Source organism: Thalassophryne amazonica, chromosome 10 (genome assembly GCF_902500255.1).
Source record: "Thalassophryne amazonica chromosome 10, fThaAma1.1, whole genome shotgun sequence".
NCBI lineage: Eukaryota > Metazoa > Chordata > Actinopteri > Batrachoidiformes > Batrachoididae > Thalassophryne > Thalassophryne amazonica.
In genome coordinates, this window is record NC_047112.1 from 55076736 (window position 1) to 55102992 (window position 26257).

Genomic DNA, 26257 nt, shown 5'->3' on the forward strand with positions numbered 1-26257 from the left:
ATCAAACAAAGCGCCAGTCTCTCAGCAACTTCTCAGACAAAGGAATTCCGACGAGGGGCTGGACGACTCCTCCCACAAGGAGTGCTCACAGGCGAATGACGTCACCGACAGGCGTGGAAAAACTCACGCATGCGCACGAGGGTTCAAGCATGTCTGACGTAAAAACATATGAATGAAATCCATATAGTTTTTGAAAAAAATAAAAAGGACCTATACTTTATGGACAGACCTCGTATAAACAAATGGTTGAGAGCAACAGCAGGAGGAGGATCACCCCGGCGCCACCCTGTGGTGCAGCTAATCTCCCCAACTGTGGCTGGTACTTTTGATTGCTAAACTTTTGTTCTCCAAGCTGCCATCGCTTTTTAATCAGGATTATCTTCTCTGACACTGAAACTCAAGAGTTAATTAAGGGTCCAAGTGTTGCAGGTGCCAGAACCCTGGTGAAAGTGCTCAGACTATTCTTCTGGTTTGAATTATCCAGATCTCAGAATCTGCAAAAGTTCAACACTGCAGACAGACATAATAATTCTCACCCACTTCACCAGGAAAAAATGAAAATAAAAACATCAACCCAAATCAATAACCGACTGTCATAGCCACTTCAGGCAAAATGTCGCAACTCTATGTACCCAAGTACAGCTATGTCCATAAGCATGATGCCATTTTTTTTTAGACATCTGCTTAATGCCTTTCTGTACATTTGTACAAATCTTCACCACATTTTTCCACACTGGTAAACACACACACACACACACAAGCAGCTTTGACGTCAATGAGTCTTCATAAACTCCATGTTATTGGAGACACAGTCACCACAGCCCCTTCAATGTGCAATAAGTCATGTTTCCGGCTGCATTTAAATTCTTTCATGGTACATCCACATTATAAGTTGTAAAACGTGTTTAAAAATACATTAAAGAAAAGGTTCACAATTCATCCACGCCTGAAGTGTATCCATCCACGCTCAATGCAAACTTATAAAATGATACTAGTTGTTTGCATGTATTATGTGGTAATAAATATTTTGAGATTAAATACAGGTATTAACATACTTATAAACTGTTAATTACAAAAATTCAAAGTGTTAATTAAACTTAACATCTGTACTGATGAGGCCAGCAGGTCTGTTTCTACAAGTAATATATTGTCAGGTGAGAGAGCATGTGCCGGTGTCACATGTTGCTCCATCTGCGACAAGATGGAACTGCTCTGGTTCCTGGACAGCAATCACCCAGGCAAGTCAGCAGATCTCTCAAAAGTAATCATGTATTTTCTGCAACCAGGTGAAATGCATTCATCCCCTTGCCTTTTCCAACGGCTGAGATCCTCAACACGAAGGCACCTGTGTACTGGATCATGCCCAGAGAAAAGTCACATTGCCAAAACCTGCATGTGCATGCAAGTGATACGGACACAAAGCCATTCCAGTGGTACCCAAAGAACCCTCAACGAAACCTACCCAACAGATCTCCAGAGACCTAGTAGCATAGACATGTCGTCATCACCTTCAGTCACTGATCCATGTCTTACAACCATACAGTATAACAGAAAGCACCAGGACCCTAAACACTTCGAATTATATCCCCTTGAAGACTTTGGACCAAAATAATTTCTTGTTCATGCACATCTTCACGTAGTGTGGTACCACTGTGTGACCTTTCACTGAAATCCACCAACCAGTCAGTATCTGCTTGGGTGTTTGCCATCCAGGACTCAAGGCAGTTTTGTTGTGTGACAGATGCAGTGACCCACGGCACCAATGCGAGCTCCCACACCTGACCCGACTCGAACAGTTTCATATGGTGTGCTCCCATCTTCCTAGGAAGAGTTGTGGTTACTGCACTCATGGATGGATGGACAGATAGGGTGATTCCTATGAACTTCCCAAACTTTTGTTTGTGGGGGGGTATGAAAGTTAAATCAACTCTAACTTACAAACTTAAGTTCAAACAACTTAAGTTTGTAAGTAAGCAAAAGTTTGGGAAGTTCATAGGAATCATCCTATCTGTCCATCCATCCAAACTTAAGTTGTTTGAACTTAAGTTTGTAAGTTAGAGTTGATTTAACTTTCAAACTTGAGTTCAAACGACTTAATTCATTCACTTTTTTTTTTTTTTATAAATTGTAACACTTTTTTAAGTTGGTTCAAACATTCTCTTTTTTTCAGTGTACCTCATACTGCAAGATAGACTCTTATCATCTGCATTCCACAAAACAAATGTCAGCAAAAAAAACTAAATATCCAGCTTCACACAAAAGAACAGAACATTCCAAGTTGCACACTGTTTGTTCAGCTGGAAAACAGTGGAGCTTGGCTGTCTATATTTACATACAAATGTCACCTTCTATCTTCCCAGGAGCAGGGGAAGGTTTTACTCTCTCCACTGTAATGCGCTTGACAAACCTTTCTTCCCTGCCCGGGAGACAAGCGTGTGATCCACAGTGAGGAAAGGAGAGGAAACTCAATGCATTTCACTTCTAGTGCCATCTCTCAATCTTTGCTCATTTTTCCCCTGCTATATTGCAATTTGTGTCTTCAGTCTGGAGTGTATAAGGCTCTTTTATGATTATTATTTAATTTCACTCTAGAGATGAAAAGGTGCTCAGGCCGTTGAAGTTGTAATTACTGAGAAGGCCTTGTAATTGGGCTTTTCAATGAAGAGGTTGTGTTGTGATGGAAGGAATGTTAATACGTAATAACGAGTTTCAGAGACTTTGACTGCAAACCCGCGGTGAAAAATGGCAATTACATGACGTGACAGTGGGGCTTTTTTCATACGGGAAATGATGGCGTCATCTGCAAATAAAACAACCATCAGCAACTGTGAAAATCCCAACGTAGCAGTGCTGCTCATGAGGCAGCCGCTCTGTGGTTCCCTGGCCCATATAGGGAATCTGCACCAGCTCCCAGAAACCAGGACAACTATCCCCCTGATGCATAGGGATGAACAATCAGCTTGACAGGTAGGTAGTTACTCCTATTTAACCCCGACTAGCACTGAATGATGCAACACAATAGCCCCTCTCCCCCCCCCCGCCTTCTCTCTCTCTCTAGATCTCTCCTCTGCTCCTTTCCTTGGTCCCTCAGGTTTTGCTTCCTCCCCGGGCTCCTCTTGTGTTGCACACTCCATCTCTTCATTGTCGTTTTGTTCTCACTACCCCTCCTTCCTCTACCCCTTTTGGATGGGTCCCTCGTTTTCTCTCTCGTGTTCCCTTGCTAGCACTGCACACACCGACTCGCATCCATCAACTATCTGGCTACTTTTGTTTAACTACCCCATTTCCCTTCCTCACAATGAAAACAACCCCCACTATCGTACACGTACTCTTACGTTTTGTACGAGCCGCCTACCCCCACTCTTCAACTACCACCCTCGAGGGCAGCTGAAAGTACCCCCCAACGTGCACACACACACACACGCACACACACACCCCACTGATCTCCTTCTCTCTCCCCAAAGCTCACCCCTCCCGTCTGCATCCATACCAGATGTCCTAAAAGTTTGGGTGGTGATGTGCATATGTGAAGGAAAATATTTATTTTTATATATATATATATATATATATATATATATATATATATATATATATATATATATATATAAACAAAGACGGGGTGGCTGTGGGAGACCAGCTGAATTGGTCTGCTCATGTTGCCCTGGGCTTTGTGCGTACACATGAAAATGGGGGAATGAAGGTATGAATCTTTACTAACCTCACGTTTCGATCATGATTCATCAGTGAACAATTCCAATGCAGAGCGATTCTAGTTTTTGAAAACTTTTTTTTCTGTCACTACGTTCCAAGTGTGCACAACCAACTGTGGGTTATGTGTGGAGTGAATAATATTAAAGGTGTTGTATTTTACAAAATTAGTTTTATTTACCTTTTTTTGTTAAATATGGTTGAGATTAGAGTTGCTATGATTAATCGATTATTAACCAATTGTTAAATTAATCCTTAATTTATCAATTAATCATTTTGAGTGTTTTTCTTGTCTAAATTCTCTGATTTCATATTCTAAAATTTGGGTATTTTCTTTACTTTTCTCTGATAGTAAACTGATTTTAAAAAACCTTTTAAGCCTGACAGTTTCAGTATGGAATTAATTTCTGCATCACTGCTAGAAATATAAATTACACATTGTAATGTGAAATCTGCCCAGATCTCACACCCACTATTTTCCCATCTCTCTTACCCATCTTTAGTTATTTGCCAGTCCATCCAGTGCCCCTTGAACAACACCCAATGCCTCTTTCACCCCCTCGCTGCTGTATACCTTCACCCTCAGCCCGTCACCCCCTGATATTCTCCCATCTCTTTCAGGATGCATCTCCTTCAGAGGGCATTTTCAACTTGTGTTCACTTTATGGGTTCCATCTTATTAAAATACAGTGGCTTGCAAAAGTATTCAGCCCCTTGGTATTTCATGCATTTTAATTTGTTTATGGCATTTCAAATGCAAAACGTAGATCAGGCTTCTCAATATAAAATTTCTAAATTATCTTCCTGAGACGCAAACTGAAAGTAAATCTGTACAGCTTGATATAAATTAATTATAAAAGTCAAGATGATGGGTTGCATATGTAATCAGCTCCTTTGGTATAATACCTGTAAATAACCAGTTTAATTTCCAGTTTTCCTCAGACAAGTTGAGGATGGATACATGAACATTTCCAAGTTACTGAATATGTCTTGAACTTCATTTATATCAGTTTTGAAGAAATACAAACAGTATGGCACTCTATGGTAAATTTGTGTGGAGTAGACAGTTCTCAAAAACTGACTGTGCAAGAAGGAGAAGAGTGAGGAAAGCCACCAAGACACCCAGACAAGCCAGAAGAAGTTACAGGCTTCTGTGGCTGTGATTGCAGAAATTGTGCATAGTGCATGTTTTACATTTTGTATCACCAGTTATACATCTTCATGATGAAGTGGTACAGAGGAGGGTTTTATGGCCCAGTCACACGGCACACGACGATTCCTGAATGAAGGGAAAAAGTAAAAAACGCCACAATTCGTTGAGAAAAGGTGGACGAAAGAGCTTTTATCACCGAACAGTCTGCGATGCAAGAGTGCAAAAGGGACGAAAGAGGAAATTAACAAAACTGAAGCTCACGATCTCGACGAAATGCACCTGGAGCCACAGCTGGAGCAGTGTGTGTCTGCGTCTCTGCGTTCCAGGACTCATAGCACCTGAGTCCTGGAGAAACTGCAAACAGAATCTGTGGAGATCTGTGAAAACAACACCTCCGTGTTGGTCTCACAGGACATGTCCTAACATGCCCAGCTCTTGCATCATTCGGAAGATTCAGATGGCTTTCAGTGGCTTTTCAGTCGTGTGACTATCCGAGAAATTGTGGACGACCTGGACATGCCACAACATGTCTTGTGAGGCTTCATCACGGCGTTGCTTTTGTCCCGCGCCATGAGCGGCTCCGTGCTGACACATGAATTCCTCCGCACGTCTTTTCATGACAAAAACTCCTGTAACAGTGGAATGTGCCGAAAAAGTGCTATGTCCAGCTGTCTTGCCATTTCTCTGGTAGTCAGACGACGTCCCGGATCAACAAAGCATTCAGTTTGGAAATGACCTGGTCGTTTCAGCCTGTCAATCGCCGCTTGGTGCGCGGCGCGCCCTCTGCCGCTATGGGCTGTTTTTAATCCGGTTGTAATGGTCCTTAATCCGTGTGATGTTGATATAATCTTCACCGAAAGCCATCTGAATCTTGCGAATGGTTTCCACCTGGCTGTCTCAAACAATTTCTGAAAAAATTTTCATGGAGCAAAGCGGCAGTCGCTCAGCCATTTCTAAACAATGAAAATCCGCCGAGGAGGCTGGACCACTCCTCCCACAAGGCGTGCTCACAGGCGAATGACGCAACCGACAGGCGTGAAAAGACTCACGCATGCGCACGAAGGTTCAAGCTTGGCTGATGCAAGCGCACATGATTCAAATCCATATAGTTTTTGTTAAAAATAAAAAGGTCCGTTACTTTTCCGACAGACCTCGTATCTTTTAAGTTTATCCATTGTATTTCACTGTTTAACACACCCAAATCAGGACTACCTCTTCACTCGTACACTGGCATGTTGTCCTTATATCCCCTAATTCCACTATTGTCAGTGTTCCTATGCTGTAATAGGGTCTAAATGTCCTTAAAGGAGACCTGCTTTGAAAAAAATGCAGTCAGATTTTTTGAACAAAAAATGACTTACATTTACACATGAGATCCTTCTGAATGTAGTAAAATAAATCTGCAAGCCCAGATCTGTCATTCAATGGAGAAAACTTCATTTGAAAATGACAAATTTACAGCTAACATTTAGCCCTCCGCAAATTGTCCCTCTCATCATGGACGCTGCCGAGACGTCACGGACAAGACCCTCTCCCAGCATGCACTGCGCCAATTGTAATTTGTGGATTTACGCCAGCTTGCATCTGCACCTTTTTCTTGTCTTATACGGAAGGATCTACTTTTTTTAAAACTTCATATTGTCTTGCGGCACATTTGGTGAGTACACATTTATTTGTGCTTGAAAATTATTTTGGGGGACTTTTTCATACGCCCGTTTGATTGAGTGGTGTCGCAATGAAAATCTACTGTCTTTTGCCTCCGGTACCATCGCGGGATATGGAGGCGAGACCCACAAAGAATCCCAGTCATTAAAAATATATAAACCTCTCTCAGCATCCATGGAGCTCTGGGGCTCCGATTGCCGAGACGTGCGGTGCTGTGGATTTTGCCGCAAGAAGTCTGTCCTTGCAGCAACAGGTGTACCGGCCACTTCGCATTAAAACAGCGAGCGTAGCGGAGGCAGAGAGCGGGAGAGGAAGAACGGCTCTCGCTGTCGATGTCGTTGCTGATCTGAGCACACAGATCTGTATCTTACATTCATTGCAGCTTACTTTTGGATGTTGAAACCAGGACGTGTATAAGTAACATTACTAACAGATAAAATCAATTTCAACGCGGATCGGACTGAAGGCGGGAGCGCGTCGTCTTGTCCCTGACGTCATGGAAATGATACGGCTGTACAAACTTTTTTCACAGAGGGCTAAATTTTAGCTGCAAATTTGTCATTTTTAAACGAAGATTTCTCCGCTGAATTACAAATTTGGGCTTACAGATTTACTTTACTGCATTCACAAGGGTCTTATAAATACATATCAACTATTTCTTTCTGAAATCTGACCACATTTATTTCAATGCAGGTCTACTTTAAAAATTATTTTTAATTTTAAGTTCAATTCAATGAAGGTTGTGTAATCAAATTTTGTGCGGATGCATGTTTTTTGGCATGTGAGGGTGATTTCTGATGCAACTATTCCACTGGTTTATCCATATTGTCACAATGTTTATGCTCTGTGCTTCAGTTAGGAGGCAGATTTACTTTTATCCAAGTCACCATTGTCCATTTGCTTTTGAAAACCAAAACAGGGTCAGACATCCAGACTTAATAGTCACCATTGTTCCCAGTGGTTCAGTGTGGCTCCATTCAAATAAAAGACTGGAGGAGTGCAACACTTAACAGAAATGGAAAATCTATTTTTTACCGATCCAACACACACACACACACACACACACACACACACACACACACACACACACACACACACACACACACACACACACACACACACACACACACACACACACACGTATAACAAAACAGCACAATTCTCTCATGCTCATTTCACAACAGCAACAACCTCAGAAAAGCCTGTACACATAATTTTCTTTTATAGCTCTTAAAAGAAACCATACAGACTGGTTCACTAAATGATGTCTACAACTGGAGGAGGCCTTGAATTATGGCTGAAAGTCTCATGTTTAAAGAAACAAACACATCGAGAAATAAATACATCACCATGCAAAATATTTTTTGATTGAAGTAACAACTCAAGACTCTCCATTCAATTAAAGGTGAATCATATTATCTCGGCAGTGATTTTAATGCCTTTAAGATCAGGAGACACCTGGGACAACCTTATGGAGTCATGTTTTTGTTGGACAGAGGAATTTGGTGGTGCCAATAACACTTTCCAGGAGAACGATGGCCCAAGTCTTTTGGGTCCCGAGGCTTCTTGTCTTGCTGTATATTTGTGACACTTGGACACTGGTCAGTGACCTAAGGTGACAACTGGATGTCTTTGGAATTACGGTTCTTCAGAAGATCAATGGATACAACTGGAATGATATTGTGTCAAGTGAGCATTTACTTAGGGAGACCCAAATTTAGACATTTTGCCATGTGGTGAAATTCTCTGTGCATGATCCTGCATGCAGGTGTCTCACTGTTGAGAGCCCTGGTGCCTGAAGCAGGGCACACCCATATTTCACCTGTGACAGAGAGATGGCTACTTACAATATGTGGGGATGCATTACCCATATTGCACATAGTACTCTACAGACTAACATGGGGGGCACTATTATTATTGCATCATTTTTCAAAGATATGCAGTCAGCTGTATTTCCACATCCTGCTGACAGAATATGGACAACGTAAACAGTAAATACATACCCTGGAAGACTATCCACATCCAGCTGATTTTACTTCCCCTAAAGTGGTACACGCCAACCACATAGACTTTCATGATGCTGTCTGCCACTACTTGGGGTTCACATGGCTTTGGATGTTTTGATAGTTCCAAGTTCTTTTGGGTTATGAGTTCAACATGATGGTCAGTGAACATACAATAGCCAATATCACATTTGTACAAGCCTGATGACTCTTCATCACGGACTTAACAGGCATCTCCAGTCGATCGATGGGATGTCAGTTGGTGCAGTATGACAGTAATAATAAAGAGTTGAAACTTGAGATTGATTTTTCAGTTTTAGTATGTTTGACAAACTCCCAATTTTCTTGTTTACCATATAATAATCCATTTGTACAAGCAGTCAATAAGTCAATAACACAAAGCAGTGGTAGGGGTTTGAAGTCCTGTATCAACGCCACCAATTTGCCATTGAGATCGCAAACAGAGCAGTCCACTGTTGTCACCTGCCACTGGCTCCTCTCCAAGCTTTCAAGTCCATACTCTTCTAAAATTGGATAAACGTGAGCAGGATTCTTGTTGACACATGTAGGAGTAAAGTGTAGTTGCCACGCTGCAAGTTGAAAGTGCTCATTGCATGAAAGCAACCAGACATTTGCCTGACTGCAAAAATTCCAGATGTTGACAACGCAGTGCATCCTGGGTCATTTTTTGCCAATATGCGACAAGGAGAATTGGTTGTCTGCTTGGGTGGTTGCTCGCCAGGACCCGGGGCAGTTCCGTGGTACTGTGGACGTGTCAACCCACAGCACACATGCCCCCAGACCTCACTGGACCAACTCCAAACTCAGTCAAGCCCTGTATCCCTGTGTAATGTCAACTTAACCAACTCAACACCCCAGACTAACTTGCTTACCATACAATAGAACAAGGTTAGGCATGCTTCAACAAAAAGCCTGGCTGGGAAGCTTAAAAAAACGTGTTTGGCTTAAACAAAGGCAGGACTTTGTTTTGGTCACAACCCCATAATTTTGCATGTGGTAATAATTTTGTGTCTATTCCTAGTCTCTGTGCTCATACTCAGACACACGCACAGTCACTCATTACTTGCACTCATCATTTGACTTTCTTTCAGCACACCAAAACCACCCAGGACACAGAAGTAACAAAAAATACCCAAAAGCTGTGTATCCACTTGCATTGTGGCGTTATGTGGGAATAGAAGGTGGAATTTGATTTTTGTTTCTCCCCACATTCACTTATCATACACAGATGTCTTCTTTCATAGCATAACTAGTACAAAAATAGGGCAGTGCAGTCTCATTTGATCCCCTACGTGATATCACGGGATTTGACCACATATGGGGACAGCCGGCACGAACATGGCGGAGAATCCCCAGGTGGAGTGTGGGAGTTTCAGCACAAACCATTCAACTCGGCTTGGTAAACTTAAAAACATACTCGCCATCACATAGCAGACCTGCTGGTTTAAAATGGTTTCCGCTGAAACCCTCATCCTCTGAATGGTTTGTGCTGACACTCCCACACTCCGTCCGGGTATTAGTCTCTTCCCTCAAACAGCATCAATTCTAACAGAAAAATGGTGTACTGTTTTGTTTTCATCTGCAATCACCGAAGCAGTCGTGAAAGTGCAGTTTTTTTCAGTTCCCAGTGGAGAAGGGAAGGCGAGGCAAATGGGAGAGGTTTTATCAGTAATTATTATATGGTATGGGATTTTGCCAACTTCTGATTGGCCCATTCGCCACTTTCTGAGCTGTACCACATGCCGAGTTGACCGCCGGTGGAGCCGAGACCGCACGTGCGAAACGAGTACACCTCACGTGCAGCGTAGCGCTAGCTAATCGAGCGAAGCCTTCTATCGATAACGACCAATCAGATAACGCAATACAACGCCTACTTTGGCTGTCAGTTTGTTGACAAGATGGCAGAAAACAAGTTTGCGTCTGTTAGCAACGTTGACTTAAAACACATTTTACACGAAAAAGATGCGAAGAACACCCGTAGAAATACACAAAGTCAAAAAAGTCAACAGCCAACCTGTTTCGCAAGTACGTCACTGAAAAGGGACATGTGCACGACTTTGAAACTTATGACAGACGGATGCTTGACGGAGTACTCGGTCAATTTTACATGGAAGCTAGACAGGCGAATGGCGAACTTTATAAGAAAACAAGCCTGATGACTCTTTGTCACGGACTTAACAGGCATCTCCAGTCGATCGATGGGATGTCAGTTGGTGTAGTATGACAGTGATAATAAAGAGTTGAAACTTGAGATTGATTTTTCAGTTTTGGTATGTTTGACAAACTCCTAGTTTTCTTGTTTACCACATAATAAAGCAGTTATAGACTTTGATTTTGGGGTTCACCTTGGCCAAGGCCTTGGTGAAAAGTCTATAATTGTATAGAGTAGCTGCATTCACTCACCTGCACAACCGCCTCGACATGTTTGAGCTCCGGGTCATAAACAAACCACAAAACATGTCCACTTTCCACCACATCATCACTTTTTCTTGGCATTTTCACTTTGTTTGTGTGTAATTTGCCCAAAATCAAAAAAGAAAGTGCCGTTTTTCTGTCCCCGGAAGTGGGGAAATTGCATGAAGTTTTAGTGCCCACCCTCAAACGAGACTGTGATGCCCAACTGAGATGATTCCTCAGCATCTAGATAGAAAGTGACAAAGATTTTAAGCCAAAGATATCCAAGTTTGGATAACAGCAACTGCACTTCTTCAGTGTTCATGATCAAACAAAATACCTGAATAAGCCACTTGGATGAGTAAAGAAATGTCTTGAAAACCAAACAATACATCTAGCTGCTTGTGACAATGGGACAAGGGCACTATATGTAATGTTTTTTGAGTATTTAAGAATAACATTAAACAACAGTTTGAAATGTATTCTTTCCTAGTGCGCAGTTACTGCGCGCCACTAAAAACCAGGAACTTCCAGGCAAGTCCCGACATTGGAGAAGAAGGAGCAAGTGACATCAGCACCAGAACTATTATCTTAATAGTCCCATTAATTTCTGGATTAATTTATGGATTTTTACAGGCTACTGACAGCCACGTTTCCATTGAGTGGTTCGGGTCAGTGCTGCATGGTGTTTTTCATGTCAGAATGGTTAATTCTCACCAGCAGAATCCTTTGATTGGCAGGTGGAACACTTGTATTGACATGAATGCACGCACTATGTCTGCGGCTTCTCTACTTGACACGGAGGTAAAACTGAGTATTCTCACATTATTTTATTTAATTGTTTTGTGGATCACTGGATAATTTCATTGTGTGCAGACTGATACGTTATGAGCAGATGAGGGACTGTGAGTCTTTCAACTTGCAGTGCAAAGCGGCCTGCAATGGAACAAGAGGAGGATCCGTTACAGCAGAGACTCAATGCATCAGCCACAACAACTGATTACAGCCGGCGCTCTGGCACCAAACTACTGGTGTCACTAAGGGACTTTTCCTCAGTCAGGACATAAGGAATGAAATTATTTTCAGATGTTGTTTTGTAAAGGTGGAAGTTTTCATCAGACTGAAGATGATCTCACTGAAACAGACAGGTAAGACTATATTATTTACTTCTTGTTTGAATGGTTTTAATATTTAATAACGTGTTACGCTACTAATGTACAGTACACTAACTGTATTCAAGAAGGAAACAATACTTATTCTAAAAATAGCTGATATTTTCAGTCCCTAATGTAATTTTTAAGATTTGAAAAGTATGTACCTGTACCTTCTAAGAAAACAACAAATAAAAAAATCCACACTTCCTCATCACTTTTTTCTGATGTCACAGACTGTAAAACTATTTTTTTTAAATCAGATGATTATGACCAAAGAGCTGCCAAAGAAAAGTTATCACCTCCACCGGCAAGCCGAAATCACCTGCACTATTTATTCTTTTTATAATCACCATTCTGTGTTCTGAACTCTGCCAATATCATCATTGTTGTCAGACTGAAGGTTTTCCTCCCAGATTTAGTCTCTAAATCTAGAAAAAAAACGTCCGAAAACGGCTCGACCTCCGCCGTGTTTACAATTGATTTGCCTGAATCAGCAGGTTCCGGTGATGATGTAGCAACAATATGGCTATGGCTGAGGGCTGAAATACAGCGCAGGCTTCAGACAGCTGTTGTTTATCCTTCATCTGTGCACTTATCATTGGCTTTTATTGTTCAGAATGTTTTAAAATATCAATATTTCTTCATTTTTAACGATTAATTGCGCACATTTTTCGGTGTCACCTACACTTTAAACAGAATGGATTTTTTCAATAACCACAAGCACAAGATTCCATTCATATTAGAATTGCTTATGTAAAAGTAGCTACTGGTGTAATAGAGTTCAATTACATGTCTTCAAAAACAAAAACTTCCACACCAGTGCATAGGGCTGCAACTAAAGATTATTTTAGTAATCTATTGATTTTTTCAATAACCACAAGCACAAGATTCCATTCATATTAGAATTGCTTATGTAAAAGTAGCTACTGGTGTAATAGAGTTCAATTACATGTCTTCAAAAACAAAAACTTCCACACCAGTGCATAGGGCTGCAACTAAAGATTATTTTAGTAATCTATTGATTTTTTCAATTAATTCATACTCATACACTTTGCTGTGGGCATACAACACCTGTCAGCTGACTGCCGACTGTCAGCAGGACCTAATCATGCACACACAGTGTTAAATTAAAACACAGACATCAGACAGATGCAGGACAAAAAAAATCATAATAGATACATAAAATAAAAATCACAGAATAAAGGAAAAGAGAGAGCCTTTTTTTCTGCGAGCTGACGAGGTCCACAGACAGAGGTGGGCATGTCCCTGTGACCTGTAGCTGTTCAGATATATGTGCTCGCAATTCACAGCTGGAGAACACCTGTAGTGGCTTGTAGAATATGACCTCACATAACTTTACCGCACCAAATGTCAGCATGCTGTCCTCCCGTGGAAATAAATTAAAAGACATATTGCTTCAGCGCACCGGAACGCTGATGAATATCATGCCATGCAGAAAATCACTATCTGTGGGATTTCCCAAGATTGTAATAATTAAAACACATATCACATTTGCAACGCGGCCACCAGCAGAACACTGCGCGCTGGACACATGCCGACTGATGTGTTCATGACACGGGAGCTGGCTCTTCATGAGACGAGAGCCCGGCTGATGTCTTTATGAGGCATGTGCATCAGGAAATTTATGTAAAACATAAAAGGAAGAACAGTAATCCACATCATTTCATTCATTCCTGGTGGACATCTACACGGAGGCTAGGTCTGCTCTTTATAACAGGAATTAAGTACTATAAATTGTTGTGTTAATTTTTTGCTCTGCTGCTGTGTGTGCGACTTTCCACGTGCTCGCGAACATGAACATGCACTAAACTGTCGCTGCGGTATCGTGCATGCATGTCTGACTGTGTGTCCCTCCCGACAGCAGGCGGAATGTTTTGTGGTTCCCCATTTCATTTTTGTTGGCGGATTTTCGGCCGGTTTCTGCTTCTTTTGCCCAATTTTGTGTTATGTGTGAAGGGGCCCTAAGGATTGTTTTCAAGACATGCAGACAAGACATTTAAAGACATGCAGGTTAGGTGAAATGGAAACTATAAATGTCCAGGTCTCCCTTGCAAAAGAGGTCTCAATCTCAATGGGACTGACCTGGATAAATAAAGGTTAAATTAAACATGTTTTAATGAATCCATTGATCCTTTGATTAATCCTTTGTTGATAAATTTTGCCAATAACTTTCAGTGTTTTATTCAAATATTTGTCATAAAAACTAATTTTCTGGATTAAACAGTCCCAAAAACCCCAACAGCCTCAAATGTCTTGTTTTGTCTACAACTGAAAGATTCAGTTGAGAGGCCAAACAGTACAGTCAAGAAACTACTTTAAAAAAAATAAAAATATATAGGGTCATTCCATATGAAAAGACCAAGGCTTCCAGTTTCATGGTCTCAGAATTGCTCTGTTTTTTTTTATATTTTGTGGTATGAGGTGTAAGACGAAGATTGCACTTCGTTCCAGTTAAATATCTCCACCCATTCCGATTTTATAGGCTGTTGAAAAAGGGGGCATGGCAACGTTAACCCTTTCTTATTGGTTTGTAAGCATTTTTAAGAGGCTCTAACTCAAAAACTAAATAAGACATCAATTAGATTTTTTCAGAATGTATTAACTCTGTCTTAAACTCTCAGAAATAAGTCTTTTTACAAACATTAACCCTCCACTGGCCACACAGGATCAGGGTGAAAACTGAAATTTGAACGGTACTGAAGCAAAATCAGCCGAATATAGGCTCAATTTTCTCACATACCATTGAAGATAGTGCTTTGCTTTTAGTTTTCTGGAAAGCACATGCCAGGGGCTTCCAAAGGAAGTGAACTCCAGACTGATGCTGTTATTTATTTCAGAGCAATGTTAACCCTTTTCAGCCTTGGTTGCCGGGCGGGGCACTTTTGGACCCTCTTTTTCACCATGTGAGTATCTTCTGATTTTCAAAAACTTTGTATCATCTAAAAGCCCTTGATATGTGCTGCTAGAAAAATTACACACTGATATAAAACAAACACCCCTACACATAGAATTAAAGTCCTCTTTTCAGGGTATATCACACTTTTTGCATATATTCTAATGTACAGTAATATGTACATAAATATACACAATACACAGGTTTGCAAAACTGTTAAACCATACCCATGCCTCCCTCGGAATGTCCTTCTTTTCAGGCACTTTCTCACATTTGATAGTCTGTGATGGTGTTGAAAATGTTGCTTCATTTTTAAATGGCAAAGGCCGTGTGTATGCAGGGACTACGACATCTTCTTGGATGAGCTAAAGATGAAAGTGGATGCTGCATCAACAAGAGTAAAGATACAACTGCTTACATGTGCCCCTGTTTCCTGGAGTAGGAAACAGATTGTGAGCAGGTTTGGTGTTACAAACTATGTTGCAAGAAATGCTGTAAAAATGCAGAAACAGAATGGAATTCTTCCTTAGTCAATAAAACTGGCAGTCAGCAAATAGCTTTAGAAACAATTAACAAGGTCTTGGCTTTCTATGAAAATGACTAATTTACTAGAATGCTACCAAGGGCAAAAGATTTTGTAAATGTGAAAGATTTGAATAGGGAGAAGCAGCGGGTGCAGAAAAGACTTATTTTGTTGAACTTAAATGAACTGTACATTCAATTTAAAAAGCAGTACCCTGATGATAAGATAGGCTTGTCCAAATTTTATGAATTGAGACCCAAGCAATGTGTTACTGGTGGTGCAAAGGGTAACCACTCAGTATGTGTTTGTACTATACACCAAAATGTCAAATTAATGTTAGCAAGCTTGCCAGGTGATAAAATTAATTATCATGAGTTGATGTCAAAGATGGTCTGTTCAGTGCACTCAGAAACTTGCATGCTTCACCGATGTGAGCTATGTCCGGGAAATGAGGCACTTGTCTCTTTTCTAGAGGAACGGTTGGCTGTGGCAGGGCTTGAGGAAATTAGACTCAAGCAATGGGTTACTGTTGACAGAACAACTATTGTAGAGCATGTTCTTGATTGTCAGGCCTACACTGAGAAGTTGGCTTCCATGGTTGATAAACTAACCACCCATCACTTTATTGGTAAGAATCAGGGGGCTTTTCTGGAAAAGCTAAAAACTAACGTGGGGAAAGATGAATGCATCATTCTGCTTGACTTTGCTCAGAATTACTCGTTTGTAGTACAGGATGCAGCACAGGGTTACCACTGGGATAATTCCCAAGCAACCCTGCATCCCTTTACTGTGTACTACAAGATGAATGATTCCCTGCATTGTCGAAGCATATGTGTAATCAGCAATCACTTGCAACACGACACAATTGCAGTTCATTATTTCCTCACTCAGGTTGTGCCCCTGATCAAAACAGGTATCCCGACAACTTTAAGCAAAGCATATTACTTCAGCGATGGGGCAGCCTCCCAATATAAAAATTTCAAGAACTTTTGCAACCTTCTCCATCACAAGGAAGACTTTGGCATGGAAGCAGAATGGCATTTTTTTGCCACTTCTCATGGAAAGAGTCCTTGCAATGGAATAGGGGGCACAATCAAGCGGGAGGCAGCCAGGCACAGTATGAAAGCAATTGCTTCGGGTCATATTCTTACTCCCCATGGCTTATTTGAGTGGGCTCACGCAAATATCAAGGGGGTTGAGACAATTTTTGTTGAGAGTGAGGATGTTCAGAAGCACTCAAAGCAGCAGCTGAAGAGATTTGAGGGGGCTAAGAAAGTTCTGGGTACCAGGGATAACCACTGTTTCAGTGTAACTAGGAATGGTACCATTCTCGTCAAACGTTTGTCGGGTGAAGAGGAGGTCGGATTTGAGTGTGGTACCCCTATACCTGAGCCTCTAAAACTGGCAGATTGTATCCCTGGTCATTATGTGGCCTGCTTGTATGATGGCCATTGGTGGTTGGCAAATATCATTGAGCAATCTCAAGAGAATGATGATGTCAAAGTTTCATTTATGCACCCAAATGGACCAGCCTCAAATTTCCACTGGCCTCGTAGGGTGGACGAATGCTGGGTACCTTTGACTCACATTCTCTTGATGGATGCTCCAGACACCACTGGACTTCGAAGGAACTATGTTTTATCTAGTCAAGAAGCTTCCAGAGTGCAGGCATGGTTTGACAGCCTGAAGTTGGCAACAGACTAGAAGTCAATATTTACAGAGTAGCCTGGCAAAATTGTGGGCTTTTTTTGTGACTGTGAATAACAGAATGCATTAGGATGTTAACAGAATTAGTTAGTTCAAGGTTTACATATTTTATGTTTAAAAAAAATGAAAAAGAGCTGTTGTACATGTATTATTTATGCATTTTAGGTAACTATGCACCATAACTCCTATGTATTGTGTACATTTATGTACATACGACTGTACATTAAAATATATGCAAAAAGTGGGATATACCCTGAAAAGAGGGCTTTAATTCTATGTGTAGGGGTGTTTGTTTTATATCAGTGGGTAATTTTTCTAGCAGCACATATCAAGAGCTTTTAGATGATACAAAGTTTTTGAAAATCAGAAGATACCCACATGGTGAAAAAAGGGGTCCAAAAGTGCCCCACCCGGCAACCAAGGCTGAAAAGGGTTAAAATTGCTCTGAAATAAATAACAGCATCAGTCTGGAGTTCACTTCCTTTGGAAGCCCCTGGCATGTGCTTTCCAGAAAACTAAAAGCAAAGCACTATCTTCAAAGGTATGTGAGAAAATTGAGCCTATATTCGGCTGATTTTGCTTCAGTACCGTTCATATCTCAATTTTCACCCTGATCCTGTGTGGCCAGTGGAGGGTTAATGTTTGTAAAAATCATTTTTTCTGAGAGTTTAAGACAGAGTTAATACATTCTGAAAAAATCAAATTGATATCTTGTTTAGTTTTTGAGTTAGAGCCTCTTAAAAATGCTTACAAACCACTAAGAAAGGGTTAAAGTTGCCATGCCCCCTTTTTCAACAGCCTATAAAATCGGAATGGGTGGAGATATTTAACTGGAACGAAGTGCAATCTTCATCTTACACCTCATACCACAAAATATATAAAAAAAAAAACAGAGCAATTCTGAGACCATAAAACTGGAAGATGTTCTCAATTTGGCTCATTTCATATGGAATGACCCTATATTCATGTTAAAGAAGCAATAATCAGACAATTTGGACTCAGAACAATTAATCAAATCAAAATAGCTGGTGATTAATTTGTACAGATGTCTCAATAGGCCCGTGTGCATCATCGAACAGTGTACATGAGCAGTGGTTAATGAGCAACTCGCAACCTGTTCCTTTTGAAACCTTCACGCTTATAAATGGTGGTCCCTAATAGAACATGTCAAAAACCTAACAGGGGTCAGGCTGTTGGGGCACAGGGAAACCCTTCCTGCCAGACCCAGTTTCCAAAGAGGAGGGTGAGGTTGACACCCCAGAGGGAATCGGTGCACATCAATCAGAGGGACGCCAGCTGGTGATCACACTTTTATAGAGAGCAGCCCAACAGCGAGAAGCAGCAGACAACCAGACAAGCATACACGCCTACTTGATGCCTATCAGAGATTGGGTGTTAATTACTTCTATCCATCAAACAACAGCTTGCAGTAACTCCACAGCCATAAAGAAAATGGGATCAAGACCATAGGGAAAAGAAAGGGAAAGGGTGCATGCGTGAATAGTCCTTGTTCAGAATAGTTTCCTCTGCTCGTTTACACATTATGTGCTATGTTTGCTCAAGTGAGCTGTATTTTGGGAGAGGCAGACTACAGAGGATGTGGGAGCAAGCAGGCATCAACAGAAGGTCTGCTTCTGCTTGTCATCAAAAGCAGATTACTGTCACCCCATCAGAGGGAGCTGAAGCGAAAAACCTGGTGGTACCAAGGGAATGGCCTGGAGGCTGGGGAGGTGACAAGTGTGTCGATGTATTCCCTCTGGATTTACAAAATAGTTTGCAGGGATTAGTGTGCATGTAGTGTTGCTTTCACTTCAGCATGCAAAAAGTTGGCTACTGCAATTATTACTTAAGATCCAGTTTCCACCTTAAGTTGTGGGTTCAGGGAACTGTAACAGTTTAACAAAAAAGGCATCTCTGAACAAACAGAAAATTAATGAAAGTGCTCAACTGCTGTCAAAGTTATTGGCAAATATGTACAAACACAACACCTGTAGATACATCCACTCTACCCCAAATACATTTACTTCATATAAATATATTACAAAAGTTATTACATTAACAATCAGAAACTATTTAGTTTCTTTATTCATAATATTTATGAAATATGAGTTGATAAATAAAATATACTCTCTTATCATCACAGCCAGTAAATTTGGATATAATCAGTTGAATCCATCTTTCTCTGGAGCAATTATTGGGAAAATACTGACAAAGGTCTTCTAAATGATATACAATGAACAAAAATATAACTGCAACACTTTTGTTTTTGCACCCATTTTCATGAGCTGAACTCAAAGATCTAAAACTATTCTATCTACACACACACACAAAAAAAAACCTATTCCTATTTCTCTCAAATATTGTTCACAAATGTGTCTAAAGCGGTGTTACTGAGCACTTCTCCTTTGCTGAGATAATCCATCCATCCAGATGCTGATTAGACAGCATGATTATTGCACAGGTGTGCCTTAGGCTGGCCATAATAAAAGGTCACTATGAAATGTGCAGTTCTGCATTAAAGGGGTGGGGGGGAGATCAGAAAACACAGTGCAACACATCTCCTTTGCATAGAGTTGATCAGATTGTTGATTGTGGCCTGTGGAATATTGGTCCACTCCTCTTCAATGGATGTTCGAAGTTGCTGAATATGGGCATGAACTGTAACACGCTGTTGTATACGTCGATCCAGAGCATCCCAAACCTGCTTAATGGGTGACATGTCCGTTGAGTATCCTGACCATGCAAGAACTGGCCATGCATGTTTTGAACTTCCAGGAATTGTGTACAGATCCTTGCAACATGGGGCCATGCATTCTCATGCTGCAACATGAGGTGATGGTTGTGGATGAATGGCACGACAAGGGGCCTCAGGATCTTGTCATGGTATCTCTGTGCATTCAAAATGCCATCAGTAAAATGCACCTGTGTTAGCTGTCCATAACATACATCTGCCCATACCACAACCCCACCGCCACCATGGGCCACTCAATCCACAACGTTGACATCGGCAAACTGCTCACCCACATTCGGGTCTGCCATCTGCCCTGAACAGTGAAAACCGGGTGTTTAATGGGTGTCACATAGCATAATGCCAAGAGGCCAACGTTAGCATGAAACCTCACTAGAATGACATAACACACGGGTTCATGTAAATATGATGTGTATCTCCATTGTGAGATTTATAATGTGCATTAAAAAAACATACTTAGACTTACAATTTTTGCTTTGAAAAACCTTCAGGTAATTTTCCATGTTGCCTGAAAAAATGACAGTGGAGCAATATGTGTGTTTTGTTTTTAGGTTTTTTTTTTGCCAAACAAACTAGCTAACTGTGTTGTCTAATGTTTTAGACTACACTACCCAGAATCCTTAGAGGTACCAAGGCGGGAGTTGTTGCAGGTGGAAAATGGCGCAGTAAACATCCAGAGAGAAACCCACGCAGACTGTCTCCGTGTTGTTTTTAAATGCACTACCAAACATAACACTAACGAACTAACTAGCCAACATACAACAGACACACAGATTTGTGCCAAAAATAATTATTGTATAAATTAAAAAAAATCTAAAATTAAAAATGTTGGACTGGAATTATTTTCCTTCATGCATATCTTCGTACCACCGTACGTCAAAGTGACACCATGTTTTGGAATCGAGAGTGCAAAGAGCTCTGCGTTTGGTTGCACTGCAGCGGTTGGTGGTGGTGATGCTTGCATTGATTTTTTTTTTTTAACTTTTCCTTAAATTTGGCACAACTGTGTAGCAATAAATGACTGTTCTGTTTCACAAGAGCCTGGCTGTTGTGTTTTACAGAAAAGTGTGTGTGGGTCTTGCAGGACAAAGAACAACAACTTTATTTACAGCTATTTACATCTACCTGTTGCTCACTCATCCCGTCACCAACACCAACTGATCTGCCAGAGGTGGATCCAGCCTTTTATGGGGCTGAGGCCCCCTGCTGGTTTCTCCAGACACTACATTGGCTTTCTTTTCATGTCGCTGTTTCACTCGCCACTCGTTTTGGATTTTACTTGTACTCAATACTTTTACTTAAAGTACATTTTATATGAGAAATTTACTTTTGATACTTAAGTTCAGTAAATGTCAGATACTTTAAGACTTTTACTCAAGTATTATTTTTAAAGGAGACTTTAACTTTTACCAAAGTAATTTTAGGGTAATATACTTGTACTTTCACTCAAGTATCACTTTGAGGTACTTTATACAAGACTGTTAGTATCCAAGTCTTATAACCATACAGCAAGGCAGGAAATAGCAGAACCTGAAAGACTTGGACCTTCATTCTCCTGCAAAGATGTCATCATCGTCAAACACCTCTGTCCAGTGAACTTGTGACTTCATTTGCTCTTTCCAGGTGTCTGTCAGTCTCAGAGGACGAGGATTCAGAAACATGAATGTTGACAGACGTGAAAATCAAACATTTTCACCACATACAGATACACCTCTGATGGCCAAGACCAGGAAATCATTGAAACCTTGATCTCACACATGATCCATTGCAATCACAAACCCAAATGCCTAGCAGGCACTACTGCTTTTAAATGCTTTTGATCTGATTTTGAGACAAAAAAATCTTGTACAAAAAGTGTCCCTTGATGTCAGTTGCAATTTCACAGTGGCATGTGGACAGTCTCTGATCATGAAAACCACACAAGTTTCTTATATATATTTTAAAAAATGGCAAAGCTGTATTTGATGTCAAGAGCCCCCAAGCTTAGAAAGGACATAAACACATCCACCAAAACTGACAACTTCTGAACACTTTCAAATCCTTGAAGTGAAACACTTTTTGGATAGCTTACAGTCAGTTGTCAGGCCTGTAGCTATCTGGAATCTCCACTTTGATCTCCACCAGAAATGGAGAAAATACACATTACTGTTGAGGTAGGGGAAATAAAAGAAAACAGTTCAGAAAGTAATAATTGCAAAGGAAATGAATTTCAACACCCCAAGGAGGACACTTCTCCAAGTCCTCTGTGAGAGAGAGAAGGGGGCTGAAAAACATCATATCCGGGGTACAATTCAATTAGCTTTTCTTCCAAGTGTAGGGAAAGAAGCTCCAGGGAGAAATCAAAAGTTTTACACAATAAAAGAAGTTTTCTAGGATCCTCTCTTCTCCTTCCCAATTCATTTTCAGTGCTTACAACCATGGTGTGTGCATAGATATATCGATGTGAGATTTGTACAAACAATAAATAGATGAATGAAATGAAATAATCGGTCACCCTAAGCCGGCAGCTCCTCCGTGGCATTTTCAATGCCATTTGTCTTTCTTGACCACTTATTTGAGATTTGGGTGATAAATTGTTCAATTAAAGGCACATTAAGAATCCAAAACACTTGATGCAAAGCCTCTTGGCACGCATGTTGTCCAACTGGCTTTGTGCGGCTGACAATCAACATTTGACTCTTCTCATAAGACACATGGGTTTATTTATGCAAGCTGACAGCCCAACTGAATACTTCAATTCAAGATGGACGAGCTGGATTATTAAATAATTTGGAAAAAATCTTGCCAAATAAACAATTTCCATCACTGTGGAAACTGGCTCCATGTCACTGAGACATAAGCAAGAAGAACTAAAATAAGAATACTCAATCAATCAATCAATCAACTTTTTTCTTATATAGCGCCAAATCACAACAAACAGTTGTCCCAAGGCGCTCCATATTGTAAGGCAAGGCCATACAATAATTATGAAAAACCCCAACGGTCAAAACGACCCCCTATGAGCAAGCACTTGGCAACAGTGGGAAGGAAAAACTCCCTTTTAACAGGAAGAAACCTCCAGCAGAACCAGGCTCAGGGAGGGGCAGTCTTCTGCTGAGACTGGTTGGGGCTGAGGGAAAAAAACAGGAAAAAGACATGCCGTGAAGGGGGGCAGAGATCGATCACTAATGATTAAATGCAGAGTGATGCATACGGAGCAAAAAGAGAAAGAAACAGTGCATCATGGGAACCCCCCCACAATCTACGTCTAAAGCAGCATAACCAAGGGATGGTCCAGGGTCACCCGATCCAGCCCTAACTATAAGCTTTAGCGAAAAGGAAAGTTTTAAGCCTAATCTTAAAAGTAGAGAGGGTATCTGTCTCCCTGATCTGAATTGGGAGCTGGTTCCACAGGAGAGGAGCCTGAAAGCTGAAGGCTCTGCCTCCCATTCTACTCTTACAAACCCTAGGAACTACAAATAAACCCGCAGTCTGAGAGCGAAGCGCTCTAATGGGGGTAATATGGTACTACGAGGTCCCTAAGATAAGATGGGACCTGATTATTCAAAACCTTATAAGTAAGAAGAAGAATTTTAAATTCTATTCTAGAATTAACAGGAAGCCAATGAAGAGAGGCCAACACGGGTGAGATATGCTCTCTCCTGCTAGTCCCCGTCAGTACTCTAGCTGCAGCATTCTGAACCAACTGAAGGCTTTTTAGGGAACTTTTAGGACAACCTGATAATAATGAATTACAATAGTCCAGCCTAGAGGAAATAAATGCATGAATTAGTTTTTCAGCATCACTCTGAGACAAGACCTTTCTGATTTTAGAGATATTGCGTAAATGCAAAAAGGCAGTCCTACATATTTGTTTAATATGCGCTTTGAATGACATCCGTTCAACTTCTAGACCCACAAATCATCTGCCAGATGGATCCCCTGGTGATGTTCTACATCTGACCTTGACTTCTGAGTGCCCTAATTTTCATATTTGTTTGCAATTTTTTTTTCTTTGCCTTATGCCAAGGACAAAAGCTACAGTGTTTGGACCGTCTGTTCAGCAAAATTAAATGCATTACTAATCTTTTTTTGGCTTGCAGTTGCTGGAGGCAGGGGAGGGAGGAGAAGAGCATGTTGTCCCCAGAAGGTTTAGCCTTAAATGTTCTGATAAAATAAAATAATAAAAAAAAACAAATCCTGCTGCAATTCAAATTAGACACTTTTGAATTACTGAAGCATGTGTTCAAAAAAAAAAAAAAAAAAGAAAGAAAAAAAAGTTGAGCCTTTCAGCTGTATTTGAAGTTTCCACCACAATCAGACAAAACATCTTTCTCAACAAGGTTGGGTAGGATTACTTTGAAAGAATACATGTGGATTACATGTATGTATGTATGTACATACATTTGGATTATTTGTAATCTGATTACTTTTGTATTACATTTCAAAGTAATCCTACCCAACCTTGTTTCTCAAGGTGTTAATATACATAATAAAATCATTTAAATGTACAGTTTAACTTTTTAAACTACTGAATTTCTCACCAGTTAAAATCTACATTTTTATTTTACATAGTTTTTTAATACAAAAACTGAATTGTACTTAATCAGGTTTAAACAGTTATTTTGTTATTTAATGATCGCCCAGAACTGTTTGTGCAAGTGTTGTCATATAAAACTACAAATAAAGCAATAAATCAATTTTTGTCTTGTTTAGTTTGAAATTGTATGCAATGATAAAACTTATTTAACAAAACTGAAATCTCAGATAAGATTTTTGATCAAATATTTGTACATTTCAATTGAGGTTTTTACAATTTATTTCCTAAAAAAAAAAAAAAATTCTGGGATGTTTACAACTTTTAGAGGACACTGTCCACGCTGATAAGTTATTGCTCCTGCAGTTGAGTACATAGGTTTAAAATCTTATGTGTTCTTTGAAAAACTTTACAGTTAACACATTTCTTAAAAATATTTTTGCCATGTTGTGATTTATTTGAGGTTGCAGTTATTGTAAGTGTGCATATTAATTTGCCCATCACATAACAGACAATGAAAAAAGGTCAAAATATCTAAAATACAAATAGAACTTTTCTCTGATGGGGTTCTAGATTTGATAAACCGAGATTTTTATACATCATCAACATTTTGATGTTTTTTTAATTATTTTTTTCTGATTTCATAAAAAACTCAGTACTTTTGTCCTCAGTTTTTTATTCTTTTTTCATACTTATTGGAGTCTATTTGTACAAAGACGGTGTTAAGACAAAAGTCACAATCTAGCATGAGCACAAGATTTAAAAACATCTTTTTACTCATTTAACAGTCAAACATCATTCATTTTCGCCATCATACATTGCAAAATAGTACTTACTTCAAAGACGCAACAAGAGTATTTTCGGACGACCTGGTCGCTGCTTTACGGGGGACACGGTTTAAAAACCGTTTTCTTTGTTGGTAAACGGTCACTTTGCATCGTAACGGTCGAAAAAAACAGCCGTTATATTCCAGCGTGCTGACGTCGAAGAGTCACTTGTTAAAAGAGGAGTGAAACACCGCTCTCTGTTACTTCGTGTTTGTATTCCTTTTCTCCACGTTTCAAAGAAGAAAAAAAAGTCTGACAACAATCCGTGCGTGGCACTGCCACGCGCGAATCTCTGAAAATCTCTTCTTTTGTATGTGTGCGTGTGTCTCGTTATCTCCACGTCCCAGGTTTGGATTCTTTTCTTCCCAAATCCACCTCTCAACTGGACTGGGGGTTGGGGAGACAGGAGTCAAACAACTCTCCTTTTCCCACTCTGTGCATGTGTTGCGTTCACTGGCGCCTCGTAAAACTTCTCACTTTAACACCATCGTAAAGCTGAGCATGTGATGCGTTCAGGCACATTAGTAAATACCATCTTAAAAGAACTGAAATGTTTTTGAAAATATTCCACTACTACAACCCTTTTTCTAGGAAAGAAAAAAAAATGACCAAGAACAAGTTAACAGTCAAAGTTATATTAAAAAATAATAAGGAACTGCAGTCTCGTTTGAACCCATGCATTATATCATGGGATTTGACAACTTATGGACACAGCCTGCACAAGCACAGCATCACTTCTAATGGAAAAATGGTGTATTTTTTTTCAGCTGCAATCACAGAAGCAGTTGCGAAAACTGCATTTTTTTTAGTTTCCAGTGGAGATGTGAAGACAAAGCAAATGGGAGAGGTTGTGTTTGTAACGTTTACACCTTGACAGAGTAGCTGGGGTCTTTCACCTGCACAACCACCTCAACATGTTTGAG

At 40.3% G+C, this 26257-nt stretch overlaps 1 protein-coding gene across 1 annotated transcript in view; it reads right to left on the reverse strand.

Moving 5' to 3' along the window:
* ptprsa (protein tyrosine phosphatase receptor type Sa) overlaps positions 1–25735 on the reverse strand; it is a 515480-nt gene extending 489745 nt beyond the window's left edge. The window contains 1 exon segment of the mRNA XM_034180027.1: positions 25344–25735. The gene's annotated coding sequence lies outside the window, so the exon portion shown is untranslated.
* Between the last annotated feature and the right edge of the window lie 522 nt (positions 25736–26257).